The sequence below is a fragment of the Anomaloglossus baeobatrachus genome, chromosome 2 (genome assembly GCF_048569485.1).
Source record: "Anomaloglossus baeobatrachus isolate aAnoBae1 chromosome 2, aAnoBae1.hap1, whole genome shotgun sequence".
Lineage (NCBI taxonomy): Eukaryota > Metazoa > Chordata > Amphibia > Anura > Aromobatidae > Anomaloglossus > Anomaloglossus baeobatrachus.
The window spans coordinates 437,153,552-437,176,455 of NC_134354.1; the positions used below are offsets into that span (position 1 = coordinate 437,153,552).

General features: G+C 39.8%; 1 protein-coding gene across 2 annotated transcripts in view; it reads left to right on the forward strand.

The window, feature by feature from the left end:
- Window positions 1-22,904, forward strand: part of RASL10B (RAS like family 10 member B) — a 228,585-nt gene that overhangs the window by 174,750 nt on the left and 30,931 nt on the right. For both annotated transcript variants that reach the window (XM_075336257.1, XM_075336258.1), the window contains exon 2: window positions 15,232-15,670. The gene's annotated coding sequence lies outside the window, so the exon portion shown is untranslated. The remainder of the gene's footprint in view (window positions 1-15,231; window positions 15,671-22,904) is intronic.

Below are 22,904 nucleotides of genomic sequence, written 5' to 3' on the forward strand. Positions count from 1 at the left end.
CAATACATACAGTCAGATATGGTGGAGGTTCAAACATGTTTTGGGGTTGTTTTACTGCCTGCTGTGTGTAAGGCATCATTAAATCTGAAGGTTACTAAAGGATTTTGAATTGCAATGTAGTGCCCAGTGTCAGAAATCTGGGTTTGCTTCCTAAGTCATGGGTCTTCCAGCAGGACAATGACCCCAAACATACTTCAAGACGCCCCCAGAACCAGGATAGAAACAAGGCTCTGGAGATTCCTGAAGTGGCAGCAATGAGTCCAGATCTAACTACCATTGAACAGCTGTGGAGAGATCTTAAAATTGCTGTTGGGAGAAGGCATCCTTCAACTATGAGAGATCTGGAGCACAATGCAAAAGAATAGTGGTCCAAAATTCCAGTTGAGAGGTGTAAGAAGCCTGTTAATGTTTATAGAAAGCGACTGATTGCAGTTATTTATTCCAAAGAGTGTGCAACCAAATATTAGATTGAGGGTGCCAACAATTTTGACTGGTCCATTGTTGGAGTTTTGTGTCAAATTATGTCTAATACACACAAAGGAAATAAACATGTGTATAACAAAACATGTCTAATTGCAATAATATTTTGGGAGAAATATTTAATTTTCAGGAATAATTTCAAGGGTGCCAACACTTTCGGCCATAACTTTATCTCTGGGCAGGATTGAATAATTTACTAACGAGCAATATTCTCAGATATGATTCAAGGCCAAAGTAATAAAGAAGAGTGAAGGAAAATGATAGAATGAGAAGAATAATCTTTTCTAATTCATCTGCCAGGTTCTACTGACGTCATGTTGTGTGTAAACCATGAATTATTCTGTCCTTTAGCATCTCCGTCAAGCGTCATTCTCTATTTCTAGTCGATACTCTATTTCGAGCAATACAATTCACTTTCCTGGTGGACTAGATGTAGATCAGCGCTTGTATAGTTTATCCAATAGTTCAGGGATTATTAAAAAGAGCATAAATATAGCGGTAATAGAGTTTTTCTTGCGTGATCAGTTCTCAGTTCCTATGAGCTGACAACAGAGGTTTACTATGTAGTGATGAAGTGGAGAGACTTTGTAACGTCTCATCTAACACGTAATTTTGTTTTCTTTCCTCTGTGAAGTTGACTGCTCTGCTATATTTTTGTTGCTCTTGTAGAGGTTAATATACACTGATGATGTTTAGGATGTTTTGAATACCTTTTTATCATACACCCACCCCCCCCCCCCACACACTTCTCCAGCTAATAACAAAAAATGCAGGTTAAGGTGTATTTGTGAAAAGTAAATTTTTGTACATCCTCAGTATCCACCATGAACATATCACTTTGCTAGTGTCACACTGGGTATGGGGAAGTACCATGCGTTCAGCGACAGGGAAGGGGGAGAGAGCCCATGACCAAACCTTCAGCTGACCCCTGGCTCCCTTTACCACCCTAGATAAGTGCTACACTTATGCGCTGAGTAGGATACCTGAACCTGACTGACCCTATAACTGGGACCGAGGTGGGGAACGGATGGGATGAGCGCTTAGTGAACCCCACTAAGCTCTAAAGAAGATACAGGGAGAATACACAGGGGAAAGCACATGGACAACTGATCTACAGAATAACTCAGGGAGAGGTACAGCAACAAACAACAATGTTTCTGCAGATAAATACAAGCTGACTGCTTGCACACAAGGCCTGTATAGGTTATTAACTCTATCACCAGCAAAGACTAAGTGTGAATGAGAGTATTTAAGGTCACCAAGGGAAGTGCTGATGATTAACAGCTGAAAGGTGAGGAAATCTGCAGGGTCCTAAAGGGAAAAATATTAACCCCAAGCAGAGAACAAATAAATGTCAGGTAGCAGTTTGTGTAGCCAAATGCTGTGACCTACAGCTGGACACCACAGAACTTTGTCAAGCGTGACACACCTGTGACAGCTACTGATACTGTACAAAAGTGAGCTGAGCAAGAACAGCTTAGAGGGGCTAGATAATGAAAAATCACCATGAAAACAGAACAGTGTTGCATAACTCCCAACTGTTCTGGATCCAGCAGAGCTGTCCCAGATTTTGGGATTTGTCTCTTTTGTTCCTGAAGGTATGTCTTGATTTCAGCTCTATCTGAAAATCATACTATGTCTATTGAGTACTGGGAGGCATTACACTGCGTGGTGGGAATCTTACTGTGTAATGGCATCTTACTGTGTGGATATGTGGGCATTATACTGTGTGGGTGGCTGTGGAGGCATGATACTGTGTGTGGGTGGCTGTGGGGCCATCATACTGTGTGTGAGTGCCTGTGGGGGCATTATACAGTGTGTGGGGAAATTGTACTTTGTGGGAGTACTGTGGGGCATCATACTGTGTTGAACTATCTGAGGGCATTATACTGTGTGTGGGTACTGTTCACATATTATACTATGTGTGGGGTATTATATTCTGTAGGCTGCATACTGTGGGGGCATCATACTGTGTGTGGTAGTTTGGGGGAAATCATACTATGTTTTGGGGATATTGGGCACAATACTGTGTGTGGAGGTGTGGTGGCATAGTATTGAATGTGGGGGTATCATATTGTGTCTGGAGGGCATCTTAACAAGTGGGTGTGATGTTGAGCCATTATACGGTGTAGAGGCTGTAGGCACATACTTTGAGGATGTTCAAGGGGGCATTATAGTGGGTTGGTGGTAGGGGCTTGTAAGGGCATCACACTGAGTGTGGGGAAACCTGGGACTTCATACTATGTTAGGTGGATTGCGGGGACATTCTACTATGTGAGAGACATAATGTTGTAATCGATGGAGTGTGGGGGCGTCATATTGCTTGAGGGGCAGAAAGCTTCATGGTATTCTAAGCACTTTAAGCACCGTGGAACTGTAACTTATTCATACTCAAAGTGAGGCATTCAGACGCTTGCTATGGGACCCATTCTTTTCTAGTTATGCCCCTGATCACTATTGATTACACCCTTGGTTGATTGTATGGGTGTGTTACACCATGAAAAGCAAAATTTTAGGTCATGTTTTCATTTAGGAGGTAAATAGCTGTATCTGAATGCTGAGGGGTCAGGTCTCTGTGCATGTGAAGATATGCTTTGATGTGTCAACTGAGTTCTTCCAGTGATTTTACTTATGGTTGTTGTTTATTCTGTTAGGATTTGTAAACTTCTGTCAGTGAATGGTTCCTGCATTAGCCAATATAGATGTTTGTGTTATGCCTAAGGCTCTCTGTTTCATGTTCTTTTTTCCTGGGCTGCAGCATCTTAAAGAGAATCTCTCACCAGGGTTTTAGTGCCTCATTCGAGACCCTGATTCCAGTGCTGGGGTACATATTGGATGTATTGTAGTAGGTTTTTTTCTTCTATAAAATCACCATTTATCCGGTGCAACATGAGGCAAGCATTGAGTTCTTGTAATCCTGAGTTGCAGCTACCCCCACACTCATATTTTTGATTGACAGGTCCCTTCCTATTCTGCACATGAGGATATAGCTATGAAAAAGGAGAATGTGGATGTGAAACTGGCAGTTAAAGAGGTTGTCTTGGCTTTGGAAAAAGTTTTCAGTCACTCTATGTGCATCTAGTTGGGCAGTGACTGCGAGTATGAAGATTGTACACATGCAGCACGTGACCGCCTGCTTGCTTTGACTATATGGAGGAACCGGGACAGGTTCACAAAGTGAAAACGGCAACATTTCAAGAATGTTTTTTTTGGTTTTTTTTTCCCCAAATAGTTAAATAGATATTTATATATGGCTATCACTGGCAGTATTCTAGAAGGGTCCCCAATTCATCAAAGCAATTTTGCCAGAATTCTTGAGTTGCACAACATTTTTGCGACATTTGTCTGTTTCACTTTTCAAAATGATAATTACCTTTGAACTATTCCATAGACTCTGTGCTTCCTTGGGCCAACTTCCCACAAAGTTCCCAATAAATACAAAGAATAAAGTATTTCTAAGGCACTAGAGTTGTAGTTTCTTTCCTTTGTTATCAAAAATACATCATCACAGCAACATTTCATCTAACAGACTGCCCTTTTCAAGCATAAGCAAATGCAATATAAAATGAACATGCATGTAGTATACAGAGCTATTTATAAACAATTGAAAAACATTCCGTTAAGGCATAGTCAATTTAAAAACAATACTAACGTTCAGTGGTATGGCGGAGCAATGAGAACATCTGTGATATGAAGTGCCATTGCATCTACAGTAATGTTACTTGTCATATCTTGTTATAATGTGCTGATCTAATGATTCAATGAGGAAATCCATGGTTAGCCACCAAAAATTCCTGGTTAGCTGTCGGACAGCATTGTTTATACCAGTGTCACCTGCGAGCGCAGAATCATGAGACTCCTGAAGAATACGTAGGTGAAACTGAAGAGCAACAAATAGTTTTTGGGTAGTAGTATTATTAGGGGCTTGCTTTTGGGATCTATAGATATCCTCTACAAGATCTGAGGAAGCAAACACAATTTTGCCATCAGCTAAAATAGGAACTGGTTCAGAGTCGTCAGACTGAGAAGGGCAGAATCTTTGGTTAAGTGTCTCAGCTTTTATGGTCGTAGTAGCAGGTCAGAGCGTCACCACAAAGCAAATCTGGAAAAGAACAAACCCATCTAGCTTGCATAGTATTGAGTCTCTTAGCGGATTCCAAATAAGTCCGATTTTTGTGGTCCATGAGAACAGTAACTTTGTTTGGCACCATAGAAGAAGTAGTGTCATTCCTTGAACACCCACTTAATTGCCAACAATTTACAATTACCAATGTTGTAATTCCTCTTGGCAAATGGAAATTATCATGAAAAGAAGGTGCGTGAGAGGCTGGGTGCCTTGCAATTACACTGCTCCAACTCCAACCTCAGAGGCATCAATCTCCACAATAAAAGAATGCTCAAGATCAGGCCTCATTTTTAGCTAAGTCAGTTAGTGCTTTGGCAATCTTTGAAAATTTCTTAATAAATTTACGATAACTTGCAAACCCAAGAAAACGCTGCAAGCCTTTAAGAGACTTGGGTTGCACCTACTCCTTAATGAGTTGAGCCTTAGAGGGATCCATGCGGAAGTCTTTAGCAGAAATAATATACCTCAAGAAGTTTATTTCAACTAAAAAAGCAAATTTTTCATGTTTATCAAATAAGGAATTGTCTGAGTCTATACAGTACACTATGTACATGTAGGATGTGCAAAATAATATCAGGTGAATAAATCAAGATGTCATCCAGATAGACAACCACATATTCACCACTGCTATTTATGAATATGTCATTAAATTTTTTTGAGTTTTTTTGTTTTTGTTTTTTATTTAAAACAGCCAGCGCATTACTTGGCCCAAAAGGCATCCTAGTGCTCCTCAGGTGTCCTCAATGCCCTCTTCCAATCATCTCCATCTCTGATACTGATCAGGTTATATGCACCATTGAGATCAAACTTGGTGAAGCAACAGGCACCCAACAACTGGTTATAGAGATCAGGGATGAGTGGTAGAGGATATTGATTCTTCACAGTGATTGAGTTAAGTTCGTGATAGTCAATGCAAGGTCTGAGACCACCATCTTTTTATCAACAAAAAAAGAACCCGTCGACTACTGGAGATGTGGCCGGTCTGATAAATCCTTCTTGCAGACTGTCTGCCATATAATCTTTCATGGTCTGACTTTCTGGACCAGAAAGATTGTATATTTTACCCTTGGGGGTTAGGTACCAGGTCTATGGGACAATCATAATTTCTGTGTCGGGGTAATTTTTCAGATTCGGACACAGAAAATAAATCTGCAAAATGTCTGAATACAAAAGATAAATCATTGAGTGCGGCTTTAGTCTGGTTCGCGGATAACTACCTACATGTCTCCTGACACTCAGTGCTCCAGCGCACAATATTAGCCTGATGTCAGTCAATGACCGGGTTATGTTTACGTGACCAAGGCATGTCTAAGACCACTATCAAAAAATGACACAGATTCAAAATGTAAAGCTCCAACAAGCAGGGACAACTGCTTAGTGACGTACTTCATTGCACCCTGGGTAAAGGCTGCTTTACACGAGTCAATCCATCGTGCGATTTATTTGGCAAAGTCTTTTTTTTTTTTTTTGTTTGTATCGCTGATAGGTAGTTGTCCATGTGTCACACGTTGAGTGTTGTCAAACGACAACAAAACGCTCATCGATATATTGATTGGCCATGGCGGACGTCCAAAAGGCTTCACACATGTTTTCCTTTGTTCAATCTGTCTTTTGTATGGGCGTAATTAGGCAAACTATACAGCCCTCCGTGACGTTGTCTGGATTGTTGCACGCCCTGAATTCTTCTGACCTGCTCAATCCAGTTCTGCTAATGTGGTTGATTGCTTACATCCCATATATATAGTTTGGCTTCTGCGCCTGTCTTTGTTGCCTCGTGTGTCCTTAGCATCAATCTTGTTTGTGGTCTGATTTCTGACGCATTCAGAGTATCTATCCTCCAAAGGTTGGTTAAATTTTTTTTTGTATGCTTTATTTATTGTGTCATTTAGCCGTTCACATTTTTTTTTATCTTTTTAATGTTTATTTTTTTATTGTTATTTGTGTATGTTTTATCGTGTATTATGTTTTTTGCAACATAATAATGTTTTTAGGGTTTATTTTTTGGTTCAATTTTTTTTTTTTTGACAAAAAAAAATACATGTTTATTATAACAGTGTAAAATAAAATGTTCTCATATATTCATTCACAGATGACGGCTCATCAAAACGAATTATTTTTGCGTGATTTCATTGAAAAATATCGCACTTTAACCTGTCTTTGGAAAATTAAATCGCCTGAATATAGTAACAAACGCATCAAACAAGCCGCTTATGCGGATCTGATTACTATCTATAAAAAACATTTCCCTAATGAGCCTGTGGATGTAAATCTTATCAAGAAAAAAATACAAGGAATACGCACTGTATATAAAAAGGAACTAAATAAACGCTTTCCAAAATCAGTTTGTTCTAAAACGCCACCATCGGAAACACGGCCATTTATTCCTACATCCACTGTTAAATATTCATAATTTGCATTAACAACTGCAAATAAAATTATACTAAAGAAACCTTTATAGTTATAAAAAAAAACCCCACTATTTGGGGGTTTAATTATTATTATGTGCTTGCCATCAATCGCACCACCACAGCAGGGAAATTGCCACCTCGTCGCAAAATTATGAGCTATATCAGACCATTCTGAAGTTGTCTTGGGGAAAGGCATGAAATCTGCTAACGCATGTATTATTGCCTGACAAGTCTCCGGAATTAAGGAACTTAATAGGGATCTCGAAATACCGGCAGAATATTGTAAATCAGTGAGGCTACGGCCTGTGGCAAGATAGCGCAAAGTCACCAGCAACCTTTCTTCCGCAGGAACAGCCTTACGCATTAAAGTATCTCTGCGCTTTATGTATGGGCTGATACGCGTCAGGACTAATGAGAAAGATTCTTCCGACATACGTAGATAGTTGCGATAATCATGCGGATTGCGTTCCTGTAAATCATGCACTAGACGCACGTGGGATATCTCATCCCTTCGAAGCAGCCATTGACGTGACCATAATCTTTTGGGGCGAGGATTCATACGTGTATTTTGGTCTATTTCCTCCTCCTCCTGCAATATCTCGGTCATAAGGAGACCCACAGATAAAATGTCAGTTTCGACATTGCTGAACATCCTGATACCTTAAAATATATAAAGCACAAACATTATAATGATGCCAAATGTCGATGTAGATCCAAAAAGGAAAGATTGGCATTTACAACTTACCACAAAAAAGGTATACAAGGAGTGAGGTCGGAAAATCCAGCTAACAAACTAACGTAAGAAAAATTAGGAGAAATGCACTATAAAACACTGTGCATGACGCCAAGGATGAATGTTCACACATGACTACAGCGCCGTCTTTTATAACAGTAATAACCAATCAAAACGCATCTGCTACAACCAATCAGATTAGATTAGGCGTGAATAATTAAAACCACAAATACGCCCTGAACGTTTAATGACGTCCCAAACAACTACGAGGATGGCCGATTACACGGTGTCACTCACACTTTGCGATGTGTCGTTCATTAAGACTAAACTGACCGATTTTATGGAATTAAACGATGAGTACACGATGGCCGAATTTCAAACGATTAGGCATCGGTTGAACTCGCAAGGAGCTGTCACATGAGGAGATGTCGTTACGAATGACGGAAGTGCGTCACAAAATCCGTGACCCCAACGATGCATCGCACAATAGATCGACTCGTGTAAAGCAGCCTTAAGAGTTATATCACCAATATCAGTGATCCTTATTGGAATACATAATTTTAGCAAGATCCTTTGCCACCATGGCATCAACAAAATTTGCACAGAATTGCAATTAATAAACTCCTGAAGCCACACATATTTGATCACAGGGAAATACCTGGGTTCCTAGGTGGACATCCTTGGGCCCACCCAGGCGCTAACGTTTCTCTGGTGGCAGTTGCCTTGGGCAGGAAGACCTCTCACATTCAGACTCTCCATAGTGGTTACCAAAAACCGGCTTGTGTTGCTTGATGCCTTTAAGCTGATGGCAGTGAGCTCCCCTAGTCTGCATGAACTCCTCAGTACAGGTAACAGGTGCACAAGGCTTAGGAATAGGTGCAACATCATCAGTGCGTTCCTGTTTGCGCCAACGCCTATCCAGGGACATGGAGAAGAGATATGAACCAACATCCCTAACTTGGTCACTAAGTCCAAAGTGAAACCAACAGCAAAGGGCCTGGTCATTCCACTGTGTAAATGTGGCCCCATGCCAAAACTCTGCTATAACCCTTGGCAGGACGCCTCTGACGGAGACAGGGTGCACTTGATTTACTTTCAGAGAAAAAGGCTCAAGCCTGGGGGTCTCCCTGCAGCAGGAATATAATGACATTCACACCTTGGATCTCAGAACCAGATGTACGTGGGTGGCGCCTGAAAGGCAACCGACAGCTTTCCTTAAAGAAAAAAAGCTTTACGGTCACCTGAAAAACGGTTGGGGAGATTAAACTTGGGCTCCGTAAAAAAACAAGGGAGGTGCTGCAGGGGCTTGGGCTTGAGTGGATTCACAATGCTGAATCCGCTTTACAAGACTTTCGACTGAATGGGCCAGGTCGTGCGTTTGATTCACCACCGCTAGGAGGAGATCCATACTTCTTATGCCAGATATAATCTATCGTCAGTCTGAAAACACAGGCTTTAGTGGGGTGAGGTGCCTTCTAATAGGCTGAAGCCAGAAGCTGACGACTTCAGCTGGACAGGCCACACCCCCATTTTGTGAGACTAGAAAGACTGCATGTGTCAGCCAATGTAACGTTAGCGGGTGGACAGAGCCTATGCTGTCCAGAGCTTCTGGTTCTAACATCTCCAGCACCAGCATCACCCACAGAGTGAATAGAGTGATTGATTCTTGATGACATAAGCAGACTTTAACACCAATACCACAACTAGTATGGAGGGCCATATGCATAAGTAATATCAGCACCGATTAACAACAAGCAAGCCCATATTAAATTTCAAAAGTACTTTATTAATAAATAAAAAATCAATGAACACATAAAAACCCAAATGGACCACCCCAATTGACTGATGGTATTGATATGGGGAGCCTGCACCCACAAAACAAATATCGCAATATGTAATAGTGGACAATAAACATTAACCTTCCATTTTTCAATAATGGAAGGTTAATGTAAAATTATTATATTTTACATCGTAAATCGAATAAACACGTCCACTTTGTATATTATGAATAGGAGTACTATATGATAATATCTTTGACCCGTCTGATAGTTTTCTTTGGAAAGCGGGTGAGATATGTGACTGTTGGATGCGATGATCCGGCCATTGCTTTCACTTGTATCACTTACCGAGACCATGGAGACTGAACGGGTCACATGATTGGCTGACCGGACAATTTGTTTAAATGTTCCCATGGCGATTGAGCTTTCTATGTGACGGATCTCCGGATGTGAAGTATTATCAGCTTACTTTTCCTATACTACTACGGACGAGTCCATAGAAACCAGGCAGGTCAGGTGATCCACTGACCGGACGCGATGTATCGGACTTAGGATTACTTTCACCAGATTCCTCTTTTCTAATAATTGTGGGATGTCTGACCAAATAAAAAGGAGCCCTTGGAGTAGTTACTAATCACTCCTGGAGGAAGCACGCCTGTTGCAAAACGCGCGTCAGTGTTTGGGGCTGCCGCACCACTCTTAGCACTGAATCAGCTGTCTGTCGGTAATATATTGTTGCCTTGTATTACTCTACAATTTTTTCTATACATATGGATAATAATTCTAATTATACAGTCATATGAAAAAGTTTGTGAACCCCTATTAATGTTAACCTTTTTTCTTTATAACAATTTGGGTTTTTGCAACAGCTATTTCAGCTTCATATATCTAATAACTGATGGACTGAGTAATATTTCTGGATTGAAATAAGGTTTATTGTACTAACAGAAAATGTGCAATCCGCATTTAAACAAAATGTGACTGGTGCAAAAGTATGGGCACCTCAACATAAAAGTGACATTAATATTTTGTAGATCCTCCTTTTGCAAAAATAACAGCCTCTAGTCGCTTCCTGTAGCTTTTAATGAGTTCCTGGATCCTGGATGAGGGTATATTTGACCATTCCTGTTTACAAAACAATTCCAGTTCAGTTAAGTTTGATGGTCGCCGAGCATGGACAGCATGCTTCAAATCATCCCACAGATTTTCAATGATATTCAGGTCTGGGGACTGGGATGGCCATTCCAGAACATTGTAATTGTTCCTCTGCATGAATGCCTGAGTAGATTTGGAGCGGGTTTTTTTTGATCATTATCTTGCCGAAATATCCATCCCCTGTGTAACTTCAACTTCGTCACTGATTCTTGCACATTATTGTCAAGAATCTGCTGATACTGAGTTGAATCCATGCGACCCTCAACTTTAACAAGATTCCCGGTTCCGGCATTGGCCACACAGCCCCACAGCATGATGGAACCTCCACCAGATTTTACTGTGGGTAGCAAGTACTTTTCTTGGAATGCTGTGTTTTTTTGCCTCCATGCATAACGTCTTTTTGTATGACCAAACAACAAAATCTTTGTTTCATCAGTCCACAGGACCTTCTTCCAAAATGTAACTGGCTTGTCCAAATGTGCTTTTGCATACCTCAGGTGACTCGGTTTGTGGCGTGCTTGCAGAAAAGGCTTCTTTCCCATCACTTTCCCATACACCTTCTCCTTGTGTAAAGTGCACTGTATTGTTGACTGATGCACAGTGACACCATCTGCAGCAAGATGATGCTGCAGGTCTTTGGAGGTGGTCTGTGGATTGTCCTTGACTGTTCTCACCATTCTTCTTCCCTGCCTTTCTGATATTTTTCTTGGCCTGCCACTTCTGGGCTTAACAAGAACTGTACCTGTGTTCTCCCATTTCCTTACTATGTTCCTCACAGTGGAAACTGACAGTTTAAATCTCTGAGAAAACTTTTTGTATCCTTCCCCTGAACAACTATGTTGAATAAACTTTGTTTTCAGATCATTTGAGAGTTGTTTTGAGGAGCCCATCATGCCACTCTTCATAGGAGATTCAAATAAGAGAACAACTTGCAAGTGGCCATCTTAAATACCTTTTCTCACGATTGGATACACCTGCCTATGAAGTTCAAAGCTCAATAAGGTTACAAAACCAATTTAGTGCTTTAGTAAGTCAGTAAAAAGTAGTTAGGAGGGTTCAAATCAGGAAATTGATAAGGGTGCCCATACTTTTGCTCCGGTCAAATTTTGTTTAAATGCAGATTGCACATTTTCTGTTAGTACAATAAACCTCATTTCAATCCAGAAATATTACTCAGTCCATCAGTTATTAGATATATGAAACTGAAATAGCTGTTTCTAAAATCCAAATTGTTATAAAGAAAAAAGGTTAACATTACTAGGGGTGCCCAAACTTTTTCATATGACTGTATACACACAACTGGGAATAACTAAGCTTCACAATATTTTCTCACTTCCATTTTGTTGAAGCTGGGGTGGGATGGGAGCACGGCGGGGGTGGAATGCCACAGCTTGTCTATTTCAGTAAATCATTAAACTGGAGTAAGATTTCTGGTGTGGCGCACACCATTCATTAGACGCTTTTAAGTCATAATACATTAGGAATGAATCAGGTGCGTCTGACTCCTACACTCCTACATTTTCCCTGATGAAGAAAAGGGAGGAAATTGGGCGTCTTGATTAACATGTGTAAACAATCTCATATATGACTATGGCATGCCACTCCATCCACTTGCAACTTGCTAGGAAAAATGGTGTCTTGGTACACCTATTCCAGGGATTATTGGAATTCCAAGCATTAGGGCCCAAATCAATGCAACTTTTATTCCCTATCCTGGGGATTAATCTCATTAGTGGTAAACCCCATTTAACTGACTTGCGCTGCTTTGCTGGTACCCTATTGCACTGTTGCCTGCTACAATTAGAAGTATGTTCTGTAATTCGGTTTCTCTTTTTGAAATAATTTCTTAAGTTGTCGAGTAGAATGAAATTGTATCAGGGCTGTTTATGTTGGTTGGAAGAGCTTGTGTTTTTTGGCTGTGATACTACACGGTTTTATCTTTCCTAATCCTAAATGACAACGTCAGGTCTGTAAGTTCTGTAGATAAATAGATTTTTTAAAATAATGGTGAGCAAGCACTAAAGTGCTCGGGTGCTCGGTACTCAAATAGAGCAGGTCGGATTTTCTGATTGGGTTGACTTGAGTAACGAGTATAATGGAAGACCATTAGTGATGGGCAGTCTGGCTCTCCACCCACATCCAACCATCCAAATTTAGAGCATTTCTGGGGAAGGATGGGTATTTTTTTATTTTTTTTTTTTTCACATAGCATCTGGGCAAGTTGATCTTACCCCAAGTGAAAGCCATTCAGAGACTGTAAGCGGCTCACTGGGGTGCCGGCACTCATCGTTCATTGAAGGGACCCAGCGCTTTGTGTCGGATCGTTCACAAACGACACATCCGAGCACCCATCATACTCATCCGAGTACTGAGCATACACGAGCACCTCGAGTATCGAGCGGTGGCAGGCGCACTCGCTCATCATTAACAGATACACATTGTGGTTAGCAGTATTTGTACACACTTGTGAAATTGTACACTTTATCATAGAATGATCTTCTTGACAATTCTGAGCATAAAATGGTTATTTCCAAAGACGACGGTTTATAATTATATAATTGAATGAGGTTATCATCCAGCAGGCGATCTGTTAGTAGTAAAAGCTAGAAAATGTCAGTCCAGCTTAGCCACCAAAATCCAATTAAGAATTACAGGCCAACTGTTGTGTACTTCCTGTTTGTGTTCCGCTTTGGCTCTTCTTTAGTCTGTAATGAAATCATCCTGTTCCTAAGTTTATGTGGGCTTTGAGCTGTGACTGTGAAAAGCTGTTGCGTCTCGCTTTTAGTGACCTGGCATCAGCTATCAGTGACCTGACTCCATTCTTTGCCAGCGAGCCAGAGCCCAGAATGTGGTATTTACTGGATGACAAAGCTGTACATGTAATTTCCAATATATTATTATCCTACTCGGCGCAGTGTTTCTAGTGATTAAAAAGTATTTCGGCAATATTACAGCACACACAGATGATGACTTACAAAAATGAATCTGGCTACTGTCAGTGCTCTTCCCTATCTAATCTGCCTGGATTTTGTATGTTGTGTGATCATAGTTATTAATATATAATGTCTTCATCATATATTCAATAACTCTTCATTTTCCTAATCTTCACATTTTGTTAAATATTAAAAACAAATGCAATTAGGTTACAAAAACTAGGAGTTCCAGCCATCTGCTGTATAAATATGCACATAACAAAATAAAGAACGTGTTTCATCAGAAGATGCCCAATTTTTAAATCCGGTTTTTCTTAAAACATTTTTTTTTTACATTTTTGTTTTAAATTGAATCTGCAGATTTTTGCTATTTTTTTTTAATCTAAGAACCGAATGAGGTAGGGGCAGATACCCTTATTCCAGTGATGTGTCACCTACTGAGCCCCCTATTAGTGTTTTTTTTCAGCAGCAGTTTATAAGTAAAGGACTAGTTGTCTGGCGCAATGTAGTCCTCCTGCTCAATGTAACCCGAGTACACATAAAGCTTCCAATCAGCAGTTTGGGTGGGGTTATATAGACCCCAACATCCAAAGAACTGGTAGATCTGCAGCAGAGAAAACAGTGAATTTATCAAACGTAAACCAAGCATTCTACATTGTTTCCCCCAAAATAAGACAAGGTCTTATATTATTTTTTGCTCCAAAAGATGGACTATGGTTTATTTTCAGGGGATGTCTTATTTTTTTTCCATGAACAACAATTCACATCAATCCATCCATCCATCCATCCATACACACTGCACATTCATCTAAAGGTCCCTTAGCGAGTGGGGCCCTGAGAAATTATGAATTTGGACTCCCCCTTACATCAGCCCTGACTGTAACTAGGACTTATTTTTGGAGTAGGGCTTATATTTCAAGCATACTCCAAATATCCTGTAAAATCATGCTAGGGCTTCTTTTTGGGGTAGGTTTTCTTTTTGGTGAAGCACTGTAGCAATGACACCTCTGGAATCAATTACTCGGTCCCTACATCACTCTCAAATTACATAGCAAAAACCTGGTGAAAGATTACCTTTAGGCCGATGTCACACTTGTGAGTGACTCGGCAAGTTTCACATCGGCATCACCCGCCACAGCCGCACACTGTACAAACAGGGGCGTCTCAGCTGCATAGAAATACATGCAGCCGACCCGCTCTTGTCCGGAGAGTGTGCGGCCATGGCGGATGATGCAGATGTGAGTCACTCACAAGTGTGACTCTTGCCTTAAGCCAGAGTCACACTTACGAGTGACTCAGCGAGTCTCGCATCGACATCACCTGGTATGGCCGCACACTCTCTGGACAGGAGCGTCTCAGCTGCATAGAAATACATGCAGCAGACCAGCTCCTGTCAGGAGAGAAGCCAGCTGCGTCAGGTGATCCGATCCGATAATCGTGCGAGTCACACGTTCGTGTGAGCACACCCTAAAGTGAGTTTGTCAGTCCAAATTGACATTATAAACTAATTACATGAACTTGTAGGGGATTTTCTGTTAAGAAAGAATTCACATGCAATCACTATTTGGTTGTCTGTAGTGTGTGCCTAAATCTGAAACCAATATTTTTCTCTTCTCAGCAAGAACCATTGGTCCTTCAGAATTTTTGGCCTCTTTCGTTTTCCAACGGTATACATGAAGTATTACATTATCTGATACATCTGTATGTGAAGATCAGCCTGCAAGATATAAAAGGAAAAAAATCTTTAAAGCACTCAGTGTCAGAAGTGTAATCAGACATGGAAACGGTATTTCACCTTCATACTCAGAAATATTAGAAGACTTACACTACTATGTAAAAGTAGTGGTATAAAAGACTTCTTAAGGATTCTTGATCTGAGTCATACTGAAAATCCACTGTATGAGATTCTACATTGCTTCGAAACTGGAGGAACTCGTGTACTCATTTGACAGCAAAATCCTTTGCCATATTTGATAAGAATTTATCATTCTCTAAAAGTCACTCATCGGCTGAGCACCTTGGATTATTGTCACTAGTTTGCAGTAATATTTGCTATGGTGAGTCCACATTTTACTTTTATCTTTATATTTATTTTGTTTAACTAAAATAAATTTTTGATTAGGTCTGTACATAGAAGCAATACCGGGCCCAAAGCTCCGAATGGGACTCATTTCCAATGAGAATTAGAGCAAATATAATTTACCACTGTGCCAATGTCTAATATTCCTATTTTGGGTCTAAAAATTCTGTTTTTTTCTGACTTAAAAGGACTATAATATGTATATAACATTAATGCCTATGATAAGAATACCCTTTTATTAATTGTAATATTTTTTGCTGTCATTTAGTAACTACCAGAAGACCCAACTGCACTTGTATTTATACAGTCAGTACTGGACGTCTTTGATAACTATGATTGCAGAGTACTAACTACTAATTTATAGTATCATTGTACTTAAAGGTAATCTGTCGACAGGTTTAATGGTACGTACTGTAATGTCACAGCAGCATGAGCAAGGGACAGAGACCCCGATTCCAGCGATGTATCACTTTACATATTGTGTGCACCAGTTATTATAGGCACATTTCTCTCTGCTACAGATCAAGCCCCTACATTCTCTTTTACCCTTTCACGACTATTGACCTCTTGGGAGGGAAGTAGTTGCTGACCAAGGACGTATAGATACGTCATGGCGATCGCGATACACAGGAGCTGTGCTCGATGCAATCGCCGCCGGCACTCCCCTCCAATATAATCGCAAGGGCACGATCATCGCAAGGTTGTCATAATGACCTCTGGGTCCCCTGACTACAGGAAGCTTAAGGGATTATATCTGCAGAATAATCACTGAAGCTTCTGACAGTGGAGCTCTGATAGCTGCACTGTACTGTAATGATCAATCATTGCAGTACAGTGCAGCTGCGATCAGAGCTGTGAAAGTTAGTGTCCCGTATAGGGAATAAGTAAATAAATAAATAAATGTATAAATATAAAATAAATCATAAAATAAAGAACAAAAAGAGTTCCAATAAATAGTTATATTTGTGTAAAAAAAAAAAAGTACACATATTTGGTATCGCCACATTCATAACAACCTGATTTATAAAACTGTCACACTAGTTAACCCCTTCAGTGAACAGTAAAAAATATATTAAAAAAATACAAAACTATGTCTTTTCATCATACAGCTGACAAAAAAGGGGAATAAATCATGATCAAAAAGTCATATATAAATAAAAATGTTACCACTGAAAACATCATCTTGTCCCGCAAAAAAACAAGCCGCACAGCTCTATAAGTTGGTATCGTTGCTGTAATCGTACTGACCAAAGAAATAAAGCCGCCTAATCACTTCTACCACAAGGTGTACAGTATGGTGTTAAAAATAAATAAATAGCTAATTCTTTCAACTGCTGTTGATTTGTTCATTCTGCCTCCCAAAGATGGCAGTATGGTTGTGGCTCATATTTATCCTGCACTCTACGTTAAGCGCTTACACCAGGGATTATGTGTAAGGGTGCATGCCCATGATTAGGAATAGCAGTGTTTTGGATGCAGTGTGTTTTCACACACAGCATGTTTTCACTGCATCCACAACGCTGCATTGGGCAGTACAAGTACAGTGGATGGGATTTCTATAAATCCCATGCCCACTGTACTTCTTTTCTATGCAGCATAAATTGACATGTGGTGCGGTTTTCCGATCCACAACATGTCAATTTATGCTTGTTGAGACACAAGTGTTCTCCGCAGGGCGAAAATCTGCAGCTCCCCAAATCCTGATCATGGGCACAGACTCTGCATGTGCAGATTGTGGGCACATACCCTAAATCTCTAAAAAACGTGATTCAGACAAAATTCCCAAAACTCACTGTAATGAGGCAAAGGGAATCACTTTGAACTCTCATCTGGCCTGTTGTGTGGCAATGTCCATCTTTTTAAACTTTTTTTTGGTGGACACAAATGTGTGGTAATCAACAGTTTCGTTAAACCTTGAAAAGACAGACACCGCTGAACAGAAGCCAAACCTAATCCAGAGTAACTGCTGCCTCGTGAGTGAATGGATCCGTTAGGTGTTTCACTTGAATCACGTATTTTGGAGATGTAGATGGAAACCCCAATTTAAATACTCAGCATAGAGCACAGGATAAATGTGATCTGATCCAAAATGTTTTGTACCATAATCGTCCCCAAGTAGCATTGAACTCATCTCACAAAAACTCCCCACTCATGTCCGTCATCTTTTAACGGAAATATAGGGGGCTTCCATGTTACTAGTAGCAAAAAGACTCTCGAAAACCCCTATGGCTCCCTCCACTAAAAAGAAATCCAACAAAATCTGCTCTCCCAAATTCAAATGCTCCCCTCTTTTCTGAGCACCACAATATGCCTAAACCACAGTTAGCCTCCACGTGTTTGGCATTGTTGTAGTGAGGAAGCCCGCTTAGTTTAAGGGGGGCAGGTTTCCAGAAGCAAGAGCTAGGTACAATGTAAAGGCACTACAATGAACTGGGCATTAAAAAGATGTATTTGCAATTTTTATTTCTGCAACATTCATTGCATTTGACACCATGGGTGTTTTCTGGAGCCTAAATCGTTGCTACACGCATAGATGAATTCCCAAAGGGGTGTAATTTCCAAAATTTGGTCACTTGAGAGAATTTCTTCGGTTCTGGCACTTAAGGGCTCTACAAATAAAGTCCACAAACTATTCTAGGAAAATCTGTGCTCCAAAAATCAAATGGCGCTCCTTCCCTTCTGAGCCCTGTGGTGCGGCCAAACAGTACTGTACAGTCACTTGTGGGGTATTGCCACGTTCAGAAGAAATTGTGCAACACATGTGGCCTTTTTTACCTATTCCGCCTGTGAAAATTTTAAATCTGGGGTTAAAACATATTAATGGTAAAAATGTAATTATTTTTTCTTCACTGCCCAATATATAAAATTTTGTAACACACCTGTAGCATCAATATGCTCACTGCACCACTACATGTATTCATTCCGAGGTGCAGTTTGTAAAATGGGGTCACTTGTGGGGGATTACAGCTGTTGATGCATCTCTGGGGTTTTGCCGATGTACCATGGCACCCGCAAACCATTCCAGCAAGTTTTGAAGTCCAAAATGATGCACCTTCCCTTTTGAGCTTTGCACTGTACCTCAAAAGTAGTCTTCGACCACATATTGGGTATTTTTGCACTCACTAGATATTGTTTAACAAACTGCATGCTCCATTTTGTCATATTACAATTTTCAAAATTAAAACTTTGGGGCAAAAGCAACATTTTAGTGGAAAAAATTGTATTTTTTATTTTCACAGCCCAATGTTTTACAATTTTGTGGATCACCTGAGGGTTAAAATTGCTCACTACACCACCTAGATAAATTCCTTGAGAGGTATAGTTGGCAGAATGGGTTCAATTCTGGGGGGGGGGGTTTCTGCTTTTTGGCATGTCAGGGGATCTTCAAATGTGACATAGTGGTCACAGTCTATTACAGCCAAAATGGCGCTCCTTCCCTTCCAAGCCCTGCTGTGAGCCCAAATAGTAGTTTTTCACCACACATGGGCTATAACTGTACTCAGGAAAAGCAAGCTTAACATTATAAAATTCTATGAATCACCTGTGGGTTTAATATGCTCACCTCACATCTAGATAAATTCCTTGATGAGTATAGTTTGAAAAATGTGGTGGCTTGTGGGGGGTTTCCACTATTAAGGCGCATCAGGGGCTTTCCAAACATGACATAGAGTCCGGCAACGATTCCAGCCAGGGAAGGAGCACAATTTGACTTTTGGAGCACAAATTTTCCTAGAACAGTTTGCAGACTCCATTTGCAGAGCCCCTAAGTGCCAGAACAGCAAAAATACCTTCAAGTGATTACATTTTAGAAATTATACCCAGTTGGGAATTAATTTACTGGTGTAGTGATGATATTGTCTCTGGAAAACACCCATGGAGTCAAAGACAGTGAATGTTACAGAATTAAAAATTGCAAATAAGCCCTTGTAATGCCCAGTATGTTGTAGTGTCCGTACATTGTGCCCTGCTTATCATTCCTGAAACACGCACCCCGTAAATTAAGCGGTCCTTCCTCACTACAATAATGCCAAATATATGCATGCTAACTGTAGTTTAGACACAGTTTGGTTTAGTTTGTGCTACTCAGAAGGATGGGGGGCATTTGAAATTGGAAGTGCAGATTTTGCTAGATTTCTTTTTGGGGAAGCCATAGTGCTTTTTCAGAGTCTTTGTGCAACCATTAAGGTGGAAGCCCCCCTATATTTCCGTTAACAGACGATGAACCTGAGTGGGGACTTGTGTTTTTGTGGGTTGAATTGAATGCTATTGCTGGCAATTTGGGGTTGAGAACATTTTGGATCAGTTCACATTTATCCTGTGCTGTTTGCTGAGCACTTAACATTAGAATTTTTTTTTATCTACATCTCCGAAATTTGTGATTCAGGTGCAACCACCGATGGATCCATTCACTATAATGAAGCAGCAGAGTTACTCTAAACTTTATTTGGCTTCTGTTCAGCAGTGTCGTCTTTTCAAAGGTGCACAAAGCTGTTGCTGAATGCACTTTTGTACATGCCTAAAAAAAACACATAAAGAGATGGGCACCACCGGATCACCGGCTAGACAGGAGGTCAAATTGATTCTTGCTATCTCATTACAATGAATTTTCTGTTGGGAATGTTGTCTGAATCACATTTTTCTGAGATTGACACGTACACCCTGGTGTAAGTGCTCAGCATAGAGCGCAGGGTATATGTGAGCTGAGCCTTACAGCAATCTTTGAGAAGTAGAATGAACAAATCAACAGCAGTTGAAGAATTGGCTTTATCTTTTTTTTTTTATGCCGTTCACTTTGCCATATAAGTAATAAGGCAGCTTTATTTCTCAGGTCAGCACGATTATAGCAATATCAGATATAAATAGTTTTTTTTAGGTTTGTCTACTATGAAACTATACATTTTTTTTTTCAAAATAAAGATATTTGTAAACCTATATATGAAAGCGCACAACACTAGAATATATCATAAAATATATATTTATGGGTTACTCAGAATTTTTTTTAAAATGTAAGGAGATCAGACACATATGGATAAAAATACACTGGCCCACTGGGCCACTCTTACAAAGCCTGGTGAAATGCATGTTGAGTTCCTGCCTGGCAGCCTCTGGTTTGTATTTTTTTCAATCATACTGTCTGTACTATTTCATATGCATTTTACTACGTACTTTCCTTGACGGATACACCATATTGATTCCCATGCTTCAGCTGGGACATTCATCTATTTAGGCCTATTCTTGTCATTTTATAATACACCATCCATATCTATGTCCAGTGCCTTTATTCATGCTTATTGATGTGTTCCTTTATCTGTTATAAATAATTTGGTACAATACTATTGTATTTTTTGCTGGATGTTACTTGCCTATAGCACTGACCATTATTTTTATTTTTCCTATTGAATCATTCTGATCCACTACCGGCTTGGTGCCAGTGTGTTTTTATCCATTTGTGTCTGATCTTCTTATATTTTTAAAAATGTTTGAGTAACCAATAAATATATATTTGATTATATATTTCAGTGTTGTGCGCTTTCATATATAGGTTTCATGTTTTCCCCTCCCCTTTTTATTTTTCTGCTGACAGTGATGTGAGGGCTTGTCTTTTGCCAAAAGAGTAGGAGTTTTAATTGGTACCATTTTGGGCAACTTAATATTTTTTTCATCGCTTTCTATTCTGCTTTTTGTAAGGCAGAATCAAGAAGTAACAGCAATTCAGGAATTGTTTAGTTTTGTTTTTTTTTTAATTCTCTCAACATGTCGTAAACGTAATAAGACATTCTTGAGGTCAATACAAATACAGCATTACCACATTTATATTGTTTCATTTATGTTTTGCCGCTTTTACACAATAGAAACTATTTTTCATAGAATTTCTTTTTTACATTGATGTGTTTTGAGGGCTATAGCTTTTTTTATTTTTTTCGCTGACAGCTATATGGTGGCTTGTTTTTTTTGCGGGGAAGATGACTTTTCACTGATACCATTTTTATTTTCATATGTATTTTTTATCTAGTTTTATTCCTCTTTTCTTTGTCAGCGGTTTGATTAAATTACATAGTTTTTGCTGTTTTTTTAATTTTTTTTACGGTGTTCACTAAAGAGGTTAACTAGTGTCACAGTTTTATAGATTGGGTTGTTCCAGAAGCGGCGATATTTGTACTTTTGTTGTTTTATTTTTGGTTTTACATAAATATATTTATTAGTATAATATTTTTTTAAATTTTTTTGTTCTTTATTTTCTGATTTTTTTTTTTGATTTTTTTTTTTTTTTTTTTTTTTTTTTTTAAATATTTTAACTTTTTTTGTACCTGGAAGCAGCAGCGCCGGGACAGGTGAGTAAAAAGTTCCTTATCCCCATTTGCGACCACGGATAGCACATAGAAGAACACACATGTACCAAACTCACGGCACACAGATTGCCGTACGCACCTTCAACACGGACCGTGAAAAACATGCGTTTTTATCACAGACGTGTGAAGGGGCCTAAACTAAAGAATTTATTACTCTTACCATTACAGGACTAGAAACTAACAGGCACTGTACTCCACACGCCTCCTGCTGTGATTGACACCTCACTGTCAATGCACAATCTCTATTGAGAGCCTGGTATGGGTGGGGGCAGCCCTGCTGTGTTCCTGAACCTAAATTCTTTGATTTTTTCAGAATGACTGCAGCCAGTAATCTATGTGATACACCATTGGATTTAGGATCTCTTGGCCTACATTATGTTGCTGTCGGATGAGGTAGCAAGAACCTGCTGACACTTTCTCTTTAAAGAGACTGTCATCACCGAATGATTGTTCATACCAAGTACAGGCATCCTGTGCATCATAGCAGGGCTAATCATTTAAATATATATATATCTCTTCTCACTTGCTTGTTTTCACATCTGTCTCTACTCTCCCCTCTTTGATGGCTTTGGCTTCATAGAAATAGAAAACAAGTAGATGGGAAGCTGCACTTAAGTGTTTAGCCTTGCCATGATGCACCGAGTGCCTGTTCTTGGCTTGAACAGTCATTCTGTGCTGACAGAGTTCATTTAACTGAAAATCTGTCAGTCCACTGACAGAAAGTTGGTAACACTTTTATCTGTCTTTTACTGAGCTCCTCTGAACTGATTTATAACCACAGACCACATCATAGTTGAATGTGAAGGGAAACAGAGAGCTTATGAGGGTATGTGCACTTAATGTCTTTTCCAGGTGAGTTTG